General features: G+C 35.1%; 1 protein-coding gene across 6 annotated transcripts in view; it reads right to left on the bottom strand.

The window, feature by feature from the left end:
* The window catches only part of LOC145293843 (uncharacterized), a 682,379-nt gene that overhangs the window by 338,209 nt on the left and 329,118 nt on the right, over window positions 1-15,052 (bottom strand). For 2 of the 6 annotated variants that reach the window (XM_080140517.1, XM_080140520.1), the window contains exon 2: window positions 8,814-8,859. The exons of the other annotated variants lie outside the window; for them this stretch is intronic. The gene's annotated coding sequence lies outside the window, so the exon portion shown is untranslated. The remainder of the gene's footprint in view (window positions 1-8,813; window positions 8,860-15,052) is intronic. 6 annotated transcript variants of the gene reach the window in all.

Raw genomic sequence — 15,052 nt, 5'->3', positions numbered from 1 at the left:
GTATATGTTGTATATGTTGTAACTTTATATGTTGTGTATGTTGTATATTTTGTTATATGTTGTATATGTTGTTATATGTTGTATATGTGTTATATGTTGTATATGTTGTTATATGTTGTATATGTTGTTATATGCTGTATATGTGTTATATGTTGTGACTTTATATGTTGTATATGTTGTATATTTTGTTATATGTTGTATATGTTGTTATATGTTGTATGTGTTGTTATATGTTGTATATGTTGTTATATGTTGTATATGTGGTCATATGTTGTATATGTTGTATATGTTGTGACTTTATATGTACTAACGAGGATTAATTAAAAATAACAGCAATGGCAACAATCAGCGAGAGGTATACACATACATTTATGGCCCGATTCATTCATACTGGGTCCTGGATATGACCTTAAACTATATCCGATGGTAAAGCCCCAGCTTGCGGGATTGGGTAGTGTGGAGCCACCCTTTAATTGCCATTTCACCCAGGTTTACTCTGACCTGGAGGGTTAGTGCCTGTTAGGGTCCTAAATATGGGTTAAATAGGAACCGACTTGAAAAAACAATTCTATTAAAATATTTTTCTTCAAAATAACTGGATTCGGCATTAAATAACCTGAAAAGAATTAATATGCCGTAAAACAAAGACAACCAACCAACCATTCATACTGTTTCGAAATAACATAAGATTAATTTTGAGATCTTATATAGTTCAGATGTTTGAATATTCATTTTAGGAAAGATGCAAAAAGTCTATTAAAGTGATAAGCACTCTTCCTTGGATTCAGTCAGCATATTATTTCGAGATGTATTAGCAAAATTTAGGATAAACCGTTTGTTCCAAAAGTAATTTGACTTTACAAGAAATTTATTGCAATAAGGAAAGCTAAGTTCTCAGGATCATTCGTCCTAGTGATGTGACGATTCCTATATTTTTCCCAATTCCGACAAACAATTACCGATTCAATGCTAAATTCCCGATTCCGATACAATTATCGATTCCAATTCTGTATAAATCTCTAAATATTTTACTGCATTATGTTTTAGTTATATTTTTGTTATATTTGTTATATTTTATGTACATTGTGTTTTAGTTATATATATGGTTTAGGTAGAAGTTAAGCAACGTTGCGCTTGGTTATTACGAAAATGGGTGACAAATGCCAGGTGCTGTATGTGGTCTCCGCATTGTCTCCACTCATTCTAGATTCCTGTCTATGGACTCAAGCGGTGCCGATTCAGGAGAAGTTGCAGTTAAGGATTTCGCAACCCTTGCATTACAATTATACGCGCAGCAACCCTTCCAGTGTATATCCATGGTCCTTCAAGATTGAACGGAGGCGAAGACTATAATTAATTTGTTTGTATAGTCTAAAAAACTACGGCATGGATTTCAACAACTGTTTGTATAGAAATAGTACTATAGTCAAGGTAATATCATAAGTTATGTGATCTTGACCGAGTTTAACTCAGAATAACGTGAAATATAAGGCGAAAATTTTATTTGACATGTTTTTCTTCTCTACATCCTCTTCTGTTTTAATTTGTTTTATGGTTTTCTTTTAAAATGTCTGCCTCTCCGTTTTCTCATTTAAACTATTAGTAAAAATACTGCATATTTTTGCGAGGCTAGTAAGATTATATATTTGTAAACAATTACGTACAGTAAGTAATTAAAGCAAAATAGATTGCTTTAAACTATTAAAAAAAAATTCCAATGCAATTGATAATGTTTCCTAAGTATGATTGCTTATTTTGAATCCAGGTTTTAAAACATAATGTAACTATATATATATATATATATATATATATATATATATATATATATATATATATATATATATATATATATATATATACATATATATGACGTTACACCAAAACTATGATTATTTTGTAAAAGCAATGCTTTAAACTCTATTCACAAGAAAGTACACATAGATCAGTCCGTTGAACTTGAAACGTTTTGGTTTTGATTTCCCAGAATTGCTTTATTTATTTGGGATGTATAATTTCCTATTTATAAAATATTAATTTCTAAAAGTAGTTAAGATCTCTGATATTTCGAAATGAGATACATTTCGCAATGTATTAGTTATTTTAAAAACTTGGTACAAACAGACAGAATTTAGATTTATCTAAAACTAACAAGGCTATCCGGCGTTACCGGGGCAAAAAGTTTAATCTATTGTCATATAAAAGTATGTTCCTCTTCATTTCTCTGTCCGTCTCTCTATATCCTTATCCTCTTCTTTCTCCGCCATCCAGCCCATTCCTTTCTAGCAGAACCCACTCATATAACTCTCCTTGATATAAGTAATGAGTCGGCAATTTATTTCCGAATTAGTACTTAACAATACTCAAAATTAGATCCTCCTCACGAAATCTGGCCTTGTCGATCACGAGAGAATAATTGTGTTTTAAATTTTACATATTATTAATCTAGGGACAAAGCCGATCAAGAATATATCGATTTTGTGGGTGTTTGTTTTGTAGTGTTTGACTTTTAGCTAGATGTACAAACATACATACAAACAGACCACTGCTCTTTATATAAAATATTGTTTTCGTAATTTTCTACTTTTGACAGTGATAGTAACTAGCAGAAAAACCTGACGTACGTATTCATAAAACAGAATAAAAGTTTGGATATTTGAGATCCGATTTTTCTTCCTATTTTTAAAAGTATTTTAAAAACAGTAACAGTTAAATATTCTTTCATGAATTGGATTCGTTTAAAATGATAAATATGTTTCTCTCTACCTACATGCGCAATGTCGTAACATTTTGCAGTATTTTATTCGTTGTTTTGATCTAAATTTACAATCTTCGATGAGAATATTATTTCATAAGGGAACGCATATAGAAATAGCAAGAAATATATTTAGAAAACAGAAATATTTTTATAGTGACATAACAATTATATAATATTCTTAAATAAAATGCATAAATAAGCTGCGGTTGCTGGAAATACCGTATTATGTTGCATACTATATAAGTATTCCTGCATACTCTCCCAAAAAATGGTGGTCAAAAATGTTTCTATTATATCGAAAAAGATGATCTGAACACCTTATTAGCCCTACCAAAAATGTGGTTCGAAAATCTAATTACCCTACCAAAAAGGTGGTCCGAAAATCTAATTACCCTACCAAAAAGGTGGTCCGAAAATCTAATTACCCTACCAAAAAGGTGGTCCGAAAATCTAATTACCCTACCAAAAAGGTGGTTCGAAAATCTATTTACCCTACCAAAAAGGTGGTCCGAAAATCTAATTACCCTACCAAAAAGGTGGTTCGAAAATCTATTTACCCTACCAAAAAGGTGGTCCGAAAATCTAATTACCCTACCAAAAAGGTGGTCCGAAATCTTTCTTATCGCTTTCAAAGTATAAACAAAAGTGGAAGAATTACCAAAAAATGAGCTTCGTAAAATATCACACAGGCCATAGCACGACATTATTTTCTCCCTGATGTCTCAATGAAAGTAAATAAACTAAACAAATAACATATATTTTTATTAATGCATTTCTTTTTTCTAAACTATTTTAGAGTGTTTATTTTGTTACTGTACTCAAAATGAAAAATCCGAATCGCAGAGAGGTGTTTTGTATTGCTGTAGTAGTTGTTCCTCTAATGTTGTGATTCTTTTTGCATACAGTTCTTTTTGCACAAGGTTCTCAGGCAATTCTAATTCCTTGTGTAATTATTACGAATGCGCTTTGCACTTAAATTTATTTACATGGTCGATCTCTCTCTCTCTCTCTCTCTCTCTCTCTCTCTCTCTCTCTCTCTCTCTATATATATATATATATATATATATATATAACTGAGATGAGATAGACAAGCGAATAAAATTATGGGATAGAAAAGCTAATAGATTGTAATTCAATTATTAGTGAATGGACAATGGTCCTATTTGTATTTATTGAAATTCAACATACGAAACACGTTTCAGAAGTAATGCCTTCAATTTTTATTTCTTCCGTATGGATCAGAGAGGATTGTAAATTGCATTATTATGATTACTAAAATAATGCAACGTTTCACCTCTCTGTTGCAGATATGGACGGTGGGAAACTCTAAAAAAAAATAAAATACAACCTCTGTCATCGACGGATTTCAGAAGCAGAGATGGGTCAGTGAATTCTTACATGCCAGGAAAAAATGAACCGATCAAAATTCACCGGCGCCTGTTGAATATTTACGAAGCCAATGCAGTAAGTGTCAGCATTATTAGGAAATGGGTTCATTGATTCCAGACGACAGAGATGTGAATGACAAAGGGTCATCCGTACTTTTACAACTGAGGCATCAAAAGAATCTGGCAAAAGTGCATTTGGAAAGTGCATGTAGAAAAAGAAATTTTGTGACACAAAAGGTTGCTCATTTAATTGTACCACTCCCATCTTCGTAGCGCTTTAACGTTTAATTTTATACATAGAACTTTTGGAACGACCCTCGTACATTATACACAACACATCGTGTAAGAAACTGAAGATTTATTTTTAACTAGCCTGGGTGCCCGGCGTTGCCCGGGTGATTTGAGGTGTGTGTTGAGACAAAAAAAATCAATATAAATAAATAAAAGTGATGGGCAGGCAGACTCCAACCCGTACAGCGAAGGAGGAAAAGAACGTGAAAAAAAAAAACGTGAAGTCTTTGCCGTTGCGCCTATTGCCAAACCGGAAGTGGCGAAGGTTTAAATTAAGGCTGGATGGATGGCTCTCGTCTGGGTGAGGCCCCGTGTTTTGACAAGCTTCTGGGTTTGACCTTTACTCCTGATCTGAAATGGAACACGTACATCAAGTCTATTGCCAAGGTCGCTGGAAAGATGGTGGGATCCTTCTACCGCTCCAGAAGATATCTCACTACGGATGCAATTCTCTATCTATATAAAAGCCAAGTACGTCCAAGGATGGAATACTGTTGCCATATCTGGGCAGGAGCTGCTAAAAACAGGCTATCCTGCCTTGACAGAGTACAAAATAGACTTCGTGGCTTACTGGGGGATGCCCTTTTCTCTACCCTGAAACCTCTCTCCCACAGAAGAGACGTTGCGAGCCTGTCCTTGTTTTATCGTTATTTCAATGGCAGATGCTCGTCTGAACTCCAATCTCTGGTCCCCCCTCGCCAATCTTTCACGAAAAACACCCGTCTAGCTGAATCCACTGTGAAAAATTTCCCCCACTCTATATCTGTGCCTAAATCAAAACGCATATTCCATGAACAAAGCTTCTTTTTTGGAACTGCACGCCTGTGGAACTCTGTTCCGTCTGCCTGCTTCCCTCCGGACTACAACTTGGATGTCTTCAAGTCCAATGTTAACAAATTCCTAATGAACCGCCCCCTTAAGTAAACATTTCAGCAAATCTCCTCACTAACGTAATGTACTTGCAATAACCCTTATCCCTGAGTGGCTTCCGGGCCTTGATAAGTGGTGATCACTGTGTAAAAAAAAAAAAAAAAAAGGCTTGTCAATCGAAAAGAAGGGATGACTTTCGAAAATATCGCCGAAAAAAGCGACATCACATTGTAGAAAAGTGTCCAGTTGAGGGTGAAGGGATTAATGTTTTTAGCCAATTTTTCGATATTTGTCGTCCGAAGGGTCAAGCTTCAAAACGATACCGATCTCGTGAAAATTCGTCGCCTCTGCGAAACTTTTAGGCATACATACATACATACATACATACATACCTTTAAACAGACAAGTGAGATTTATTTTATAGATGGACATTTGGGCCAAAACCTTAATTCTAAAAAAAAAAATATGAAAAGATTGAGGTTATTGATAGGGGAAATCAATCAGGAAGAAGACTTTAAGGCCTGCAGTACTTTGAAAGAAGCTACTGGAATAGGAAGCTGTATAACAATGAGTTATTAAAACAACGAATGGATGAAGACTACTAAAGCAACGAGTCACACGAGCCAAAGCAAACGAAGCAGAGAATATATCAGTTTATTCTAGAGGATACATGCTATAAATATAATGAGCAGAAGAATCAAAATCTCAAAGGTAACTTCTCTACCAGAATCACATCGAGAACTGGTTCTATGATGAGCATTTTTTTCTGTAGTGGCATACAGACCTGTCTGAAGTAATCATTTAGTACTGAAATCCTAACCTCTTGAAAACGATTGTTTACACACGATTAAGTGAACACAAGTTGATATCTTTACACATAACTCTGCGTGGTTTATTAGTCAGTAACATTCCAGTCTGTACTAGAGCGCACTTGAACAATAGATCCGATTCCATAATCCACAACCGTATCCATTACGGAAAACACGCTTCCCAACAGAATATCGGAGACGTTAAGATAACTGGAATATTTGTAGCAGAAAATGTTCCTCCCATCTCATCTTGGATTCCAGGCGGCTGGATACTGACCCAAATCTGTCAACGCTTATCGTGTGAGTGACTTTTAGTGCAAATTCAAAAGAAGGAACGCATAAGCGTCCTTTATACATTTAGTCGCTTTTCAAATAAAGCATATATATATATATATGTATATATATATATATAAATGTGTGTGTGTGTGTATAAGTAAATAAAAATGGGATATATAGATAGGAAAAAACTGACATGCGTACTCACACATTGGTGATCTGTCCGACGTTTTCAGAACGCTTGCTTTGACTATTTATTTATTTTCATAACTTATAACCTTTGGACAAGGGTAATTAAAATTACAAACCACTTTGTACAGTTTGTTAAGGGTAAAAAAAAAAAAAAAAAAAAAAAAAAAACAACAAATTACCATCCTTTTATATGTTTGTAGATATATCAAGATTTTCAGACCACTTTGTACATTTTTGTTTGGGATAAGAAGACATTCTGACCAGCCCACACATTTTAGTAGAAATAATACGATTATCGGACTACTTGTTTCTTTTTGTTTGAAAAAAAAACAAAACAAACAAACAAACAAACAAAAACAATAAAAAAAATAAAAAACAAAAAACAAAACAAAAAAGCAACAAAAACAACGAGACATTCTGATAACCTGGTACATTTTTGTACAAACAATACAACATTTAGAATAACCTGTAATTTTTAGCAGGAGGAAACAAGACTTTCGGACCAACCTATGCTTTAATCAAACATGTATTCACGTCATATTTTAATTTTGTAAAGTTAGTACAAATATTTCGACCTCCCCGGTAGTAACAGCAAGAATATAATCTTAACCCCCTAATATTGTTGTAGAGGTAAATATAGTTTCTCGCCACGGTGAATACTTCGTAGCATTAACCAGATATTTGAAGCATCACGTATTCTTAGAAATGGGCAGTTACACTTTCGGACTATCTTGCACTTTTGTAGGGTTAACATCAACTCCAAAACCAAAGTCGCTGGGGAAATCGTGGGGTCATTCTAGAACTGCAGTAGATATCTTATTGCTGATGCAATTCTCTACCTGAGCTAAGCACCTCTAAAGATGGAGTACTGTTTTCACGGCCCTATCCTGCTTTAACAGAATTCAAAACAGACTTCATAATCTAGTAGGTGATGCCATTTTTCTTCTCTGCAGTCTCTTTCCCATAGAAGATACGTTCCGAGCCTATCCCTGCTCTATCGCTATTTTTTATGGCAAGTGTTCGACTGAGCTCCAATCTCTGGTCTCCCCTCGCCAATCCTTCACAAAAAACACTTGTCTAACCAAAATCACTATCAATAAATTCCTCCACTCTTTATCGTTGCCTAAACATAAACATGGATTCTATGAACAAAGCTACTATCCGCCTGTGGAATTCTGTTCCGCTGCCTGCTTTCCAGCTGACCACAACATTATTATCTTAAAGTCCAACATAAACAAGTTCTTGTTCAACCGTGGTCGTAAATAATCTAATTATACCAAATTACTTCTACAAACGATTATTATGCAACTCTTTCAATGACTACAATAAACACATTATCCTTATCCTTATTAGTGTTCCATGCTGATGGGATGTGTCTCCTAGCGGCTTCGGCTGCATGGAAACAGGGTAGTACAAGTAAAGGATTCGTCACTTGACACTCAGCCCAACAGGTGAGGGACCGGGAACCGGCCCAGCACCTGTTGGACTGAGGTACACCGCCTGGGTAATACCTAGGAGGTCCACCCTCCCAGGCCTTGCCACCGAGCTTTCCGGTGGGGCAAGTTTATTGCTTGCTGCCTGAGGCGCCCCGACCGGGGAATGCCGACGGGGTTACTCAGGCAATTTTTAAAATTGCAGGAGTGCCCCTCCTTTAGGGGAGCCTGCGGGTATCCCACTTTCCAGGCTTTGTGCCAAATATTGCCGATGTGGGCGGCAATTAAATATAAACCCTTATCCTCGAGTGACCTTCGGTACTTGATATGTGGTGACACCTTTGTAAAAATAATAGATTTCTGGCCTACCGTGTAATTGTGAAGCTAATTAGTCTTGTGGACTATGCTGTACTTTTTCAGATGTAACAATAGTATATTTGTAATAAAGGTAACAAGATTTTAGGACTACTCTGTACATAGAACTACACTGTACATTTGATAGAAGTAATCAAATATTTGTTAAAGCCAACTAGACTTTCAAACAGCTGTGCACTTTTAATAGCGGTAACTAGACTTTCGGTCCATGCTATATTTTAGTAGGGCCCCTAATCTACGAATTTAATGGAAACACTGAAACTTTTAGTAAAAGTTGCAAGTCTTTCAAAATTTGATTAGGACATTTTGACGATACAGCACTAGTAGATAACTATTTGTATATTTGTATATAATATGGATTATCACGGAAAGACAGGTATTCATTTTGCTGATAAAAATAAAACAATTAAGTTATTTTACTTACCGACAACATTGGCATTTGTTCAAAGATATATTCAAATAATTCTTACCTACAAAAGAAAAGAAAAACGTAATCGTAATTTGTCTAACGCAACATAAAAATTAGAGCGAATGTGACATTATGGATGTGTGTTTGCGTATAGTGTGGGTCTGTGATTGTAATATGGTGTGTTTGTGCGATAGAGGTGATTTCAGCTTGCATAAAAAAATTAACAATCATATTTGATGTTGACGCGTTATATTGAGCTTAAAGTTGAATTTCCATTGGCTGCGCTGTCGTTTCAATTGGCCAATTGGAATAGAGGTTGTATAACGATTTTGGGGAAAATATTTTAAAAAGTGAATATTTGGACATATAAAGAAGTCGGACACACGGATGATCATTCTTGGTATTTACGAATTTGCACTGAAGTAAAAAGGGGGGTATAAACAAAAAAATACATAAGATTTTAGAATACACACTAAGGAATGCCCGAAACGGAAGCAGCCTGAAATTAGCTTGGAAGGGGAATTTTTACTATAGACCTTCGGCTCCTATAGATGCATCAGACCTTCAAAATTTGCATTATTTTGTAAGTTAGCTGAGGTTATACAAAGTAAATGCATACAAGTGTTGATTAGCCTTTTAATAGTTTAAGTATTTACTGCTCGACAATTATTGGTTAAGATTAAACGCGTACACAAAATCCGCGGTTTTATGTTCCACAATAGTTCTTGAAAGAAACTCAGTTCACGAGAATTCCGTTTGGTGAGATTAAGAGTGTTCTCCTTTCGGAGTTTTTAATATCGAATGGTGATCTCGCTGGAATCTAAAATAGTTGGGTCTCGTGTTTCCTACTACGTTTTCGACGATATTTTACAATACCTGTAAGAGAAAAGTTTTACGTTTCTGAATTTTTGAGATGAGGATTGGTTATTCGTATTTATGTTCTCATCTTGATTATGATTTTCACATTTCGGTCGATACAATATCCAACCTTCTTCAGGTGTATCTGGTCGAACTCAGGAATGCTTCTGTCGAACTCGGGAATTTGGACGGAATTTCAAGCGAAGTAGGTAGCATGCTCTTGTTTCTTCAACCATGACTGGATAGACGTCCTAAGTAATTCGCAATTGTATTTTTCGGTCGCCCACACTGAGGATTGAACCTTCAACCTTCAGTAGAATATCACTTTTAACAATTGATTTTTCCAAGAATTCTAACCACTTGCAGACAGAAAGGTTTTAGTTACTATACCTCAACAGCAGCTTAACTCCGATGACCCATCAAGAATCTTTCAACAAAATACACGTTGATAAAGTAATTGTATCACGTTATACACGAATACCGTTGTAGCTAATATGAACCAGCACTTCTCCTGGGTTACGGGTTACATAGTGACTTTCATTTTATTAATATTTATAATGCAACAGGTATCAACGCTAAAATGTGGAGAGGATTGAAATCGCCGATGTTTTTTAAAAAATTGTTTACAGTTTAATGTTGATAAGAGTTTGTGCAAATATTTTATCTCTTATTTAGATTATTCATATTACTGTTCTAATCTTAAATACTATACTCATAGTGTTTCGGTTGATGTAACCTAGAACCTTCTTTAGGCATATATTGCCAACCCCGGTAGTCCGCACAGAATTTCGAACGGAAATCTTTATTTAATAAACTGCAGTAGTTTATTCTTGTTCCGTCAGCTAGGTAGAAGACTTACGTAATTCCTAATAGAATTCTTAGTATATCCCACATTAAAGATAAAATCTATTCCTTCCAGAAGATTGTTATTGAGAAAGTATTATCATTTAGAACGTATATAACTGTCAAATCGTATGTTTAAAAAAAAAAAAATCGGAAATATTATGTCATTCTGGTATTTGTTTTCTTTGTTTTTCTTAATAAAAAACTATCTAAAATAGGAATTAACTCAATGAAAATAACGAGAATTGTAACGATAGAAATTCAAAACTACCATTTTTATTGTGCTACACTCTGTTGATGATTTAACATGCACTGAAGTATGAGGAAGGGAATCAGTATAAAAGAAACAAACCCAGCGTTCGTCCATTCTCACGACTTAAATATAAACATCACCAAAACAAAATAGACCACCCACAAAATTACCTCTTACTACTGTATTAAACCCACCACTACCTACCATAATATTTTTTCTTATGACAGAAAAATGACAAGATCTGTAATGTACTTTATTCTTGGTAGTGAATTATAAACCATTACATGTCATGGAAATTACACTCCTTTAAAAAGATGTGACTCTCTAAAAAGTTTCTTTGACACGGGATTTTAAAAATAACAGGCTTGCCTTTTCTCTGTTGTTCTTGGCCTTCGGGCCAAGATCAAAGTGTAGTATCTGTTCCGGCAGATACTGCAAACAAAGACCCTATGTGGGGGCGACCCCACAGATAAGACCTTGGTCAATGTAGGGGCAACCCTTCATACCAATTGTCACTATCCAGCTCCCCTACTCCCCGGGAATTGGTCCCCATTTCCTCTTCACTCCTCACATTAAAAATCGGCCTTGTGCCTAATTTGCTCGGTGGGGGAGCAAATAAATACCTGGCCTTCGGGCCGGGATCAAAGTGTAGTATCTGTCCTGAAAATGCTGCACTTAAGATAATTTGTACCAGTCAATGGAGGGCAAACCCTCTATACTGGGACAATTATTATTTTTGGTAACCAGAGCGCCCCATTTTTGCCTACTTTTAGGGGTGCTGGTTTTTACCACACATTAAAAACGGCCTTGTGCCTAATTTGCTTTGGTGGGGAAGCAAATAAATACAATTAAACACGTTGCATCCAAACATACTGGCATTATTACCAATACGGATTATAATGACATTCAACGTTACTAGTATATTTCTTCACGTCTCTGGAATATAACCGTTCAAACAAAAGGGCAATTGATAAAATAGACAGCATCCAATGAAGACTACTTAGGTATGTGTGTGTGTGTGTTTTACAAGTTTTTAATTACTTAAAGAGTCCCGTGGAGAATATCGCTCCAAGGGAAATACCTTTGACCACCTCGACCACAGCCAAACTTATCCTCTTCACAACAGATCTCATGCGGTAATATTTTGTAATCTGATAGCTTCTTTTATCAAATTACTTGCATTTAGAATCCATCTTCTTCTCTCCGTTTCAATGAATGTACAAACATGCAAAAAACCTTGGTGTAATGTGAACAAATATCTCGCTGCTAAACTTCATATAAGCTTGCTTACCTGCAGATATGTCGCCTATGACACTAGTCACTTGTAAGATGCTTTGTTTCGAATGAAAAAAAATCAGAAAAAATATGCTATTTTTTCTTACATAGGAGTCAACATTTATCCAGGCCCAGAGGCCACTCGGTGATAAGGGTTAAAGAGTGTACAGTAGTCGATGGGACAATATTATAGGAATCGTTAGAAGTGTAAATTTGGTAAATTGGATTACTTAAGAGGAACGGCTCATCAAGAACTTGTTTACATTGGACTTGAAGATGAACATATTGTAATCAGGTAGAAAGCAGGCAAACGGAAGACAGTTCCACAGGTGTGCAGTTCTAAGAAAGAAGCTTTGTTCATAGAACTTATGTTTAGGTTTAGGCACGGGTAAAGAGTGGGGGAATTATTGATAGTGTTTTCAGCTAGACGAGTGTTTCTAGTGAAGATTTGGCGATGAGGGACCCTAGATTGAGCTCATACGAGCACTCGTCATGAAAATAAAGCAGAGACTGGCTTGAAACGTCTCTTCTGTAAGAAAGAGGTTGCAGGGAGGAGAAAGGTGCACCCTATACTAGGCTAAAAAGTCTGTTTTGAACTCTGTCAAAGAAGGATAATATCTTTTTAGTAGCTCCTGCCCAGATGTAGCAACAATACTCAATCCCAATATTTTTTCAACGACTCAGATTTGATGTACGTTTCAGATCAGGAGTAAAGGTAAAGCCCAGAATCTTGTCAAATAATGGAGCCTTTCAATTTATGCCAGATGGGGATCAGAGCGTTGATGTTATAAAGATAGAAGCTTGGTTTTAGATGCATTAACAGTAACCAGCCACTTCTTTCTCCATTGTACCACGGGCTCAAGATCAGAAAAGAGAGCATCAAAGAGAACTTGATCGTTTACGGCCTTTGATGTGCTGTCATAGATGGTAGTGTCGTCAGCATAAATGTCTACGAATGAGCTAAGGATGTGATTAGGAAGATCATTAATGTAGATCAGACAGGAGTTAGGCCCACGATGGACATCTGAGGAACTCCAGCATTAATACTATGAGCTTCTGATTTCTGCCCATCAACCACTACTCCTATGAACCTATCAAAGAGAAATGATGTAATAACTGAGAAGACATCTCCAGCTATACCATAGCTGGAGATCTTGTGATGTAAACCTCTATGCCATACCCTATCAATAAACTTTAAGTAAGAATTCAACATGAAATTCGAAGCGAAACAATCAGGAAAAGTCATTTACATTTTCTTGGCCATGTCATGAAACTGTGCGAATAAAAAACAAGTTTGTTTAGTTACACCCTCTCCAGGGGAGGTTCAAAACAAGGTAAGATGTAGTTTCGAAAAGCCAGGGCAGTAGGATCAGCGTGCTCAAGCTTACAAAAATGCGCGAGCAGCTAATTCAGAATTTTTCGGTAAGATCGCCCGTAGATATTATCAATAAACTAACCCCTACTTAAAGAGAATGTAAAGTCTCCAAGACTAAACTAAATAAAAATATGGAAGATTGTTGGACATACATAGGGGACAGTCATCCAACATTAAACTGTGGAAGATGAAAATATTTCAAGTTATCTCAAAAGGTCTCAGAATTCAGCCAATATGAGTTCATAGTGTTGGATCATTGCAGATTGATATAGAATTATTCATTAAGTAGAAATAAAAAAAAAAGTAAAATTATATTTTCCTTTTTACGTTTTATCACTCTGCTAGAACCAAACACTTCCGTCATTTCTCTGGCACCCCCTATAGACAATTCACAACAAGAACTCATCTAGCTACAACCATAGCAAAGGATGGTCTTTTCTCTCGCTCTTCACTTAAAACCAAATTAAACTTTTATTTATAAAAGCTTCTTATAAAAAAAATAATATGTGGAACAAGATACCATGCGGCTGCTTCCCAAATGATTTCAAGTCTAATTCAAACAGAAATTTGATGACTGTTCGTTTGGATAATCAATTCCTCTTCTGTTCATTCCACTCACCATGCTCGTTTGTCTCGTGGTGGCGATCATCGTCCAACTGACAGTCTCTTTAACCCTATCCTAAAATGATCCCCGGGATTTAAATATGTGACCCTTAGTAAAAAAAACACCCACGCTTAACGTATAACAGAGTGAATTATAAATTTGAGCATCTATAATTTCAAAATAATATCAAAATAATACTCTGTTGAAATCATGTAATAAAAAGCATTTCTTTTGTTATATTCTTTAATAATTTATACTAAAAAATATTTTGAAACACTTAATAGCAGACTATTAGCACACAATAACATTTTATGGCCGAGTACAAAATATACAACATAATAATTTCCATAATAATTTACAAAATAATTCCCTTATAAACGCATTTCATGATAAATATGATAAAATCTCAAAAATATTTAATGGTTGAATCTTTCATATAAAACCAGCATCTCTTAATGTAAACATTTAAAAAAATTATATATACAAATCTTAAACTGGACGTTTTACCTACATTTTAGTTTTCATTAACAAAGAATATACTAATCTGATAACAGTATGTTTTCTGCTTAATTGTCTTTATTCAATCTATTATTTAAATCATTTATAATATAAACAGCTGTTAATCTGAAATTCTAACAACCGTAAATTATTTAGGTTTTAAAAAGTCTAATCGTTAAATGAGAAGCAAAAACATCTTATAGTTTTATATTTTCCTAAATTATTCATCCATTTATATTATATACATCATTTTGACTACGGTTCTCATTACGGATTTTATTTTCACAAATTTTCGATCGAGCTAAACTTCGACCTTCTTCCATTGCGTTTTGTCAACTTCTTAAATCTGTACGAAATTTCAAACTAAACCCGTTTTATAATCCACGGTGTAGATTGATCTCATAAAACACTTTAGTGATCTCTTATATCATTGAATGTATAACTTTCAGTAGGCTATCAATCAGAACTGAGTGTAAATTAGCACTTTTATCCGTTGTGCCAAGCGTGGATTTAAAAATTCTAATATGAATGCCTACGGCCTTAACACT

This window comes from Euprymna scolopes, chromosome 15 (assembly GCF_053919585.1).
Source record: "Euprymna scolopes isolate OS-2025 chromosome 15, ASM5391958v1, whole genome shotgun sequence".
NCBI classification, from domain to species: domain Eukaryota; kingdom Metazoa; phylum Mollusca; class Cephalopoda; order Sepiida; family Sepiolidae; genus Euprymna; species Euprymna scolopes.
The sequence above is the reverse complement of the archived record's forward strand: the minus strand, read 5'-3'. Positions and strand labels throughout refer to the sequence as shown.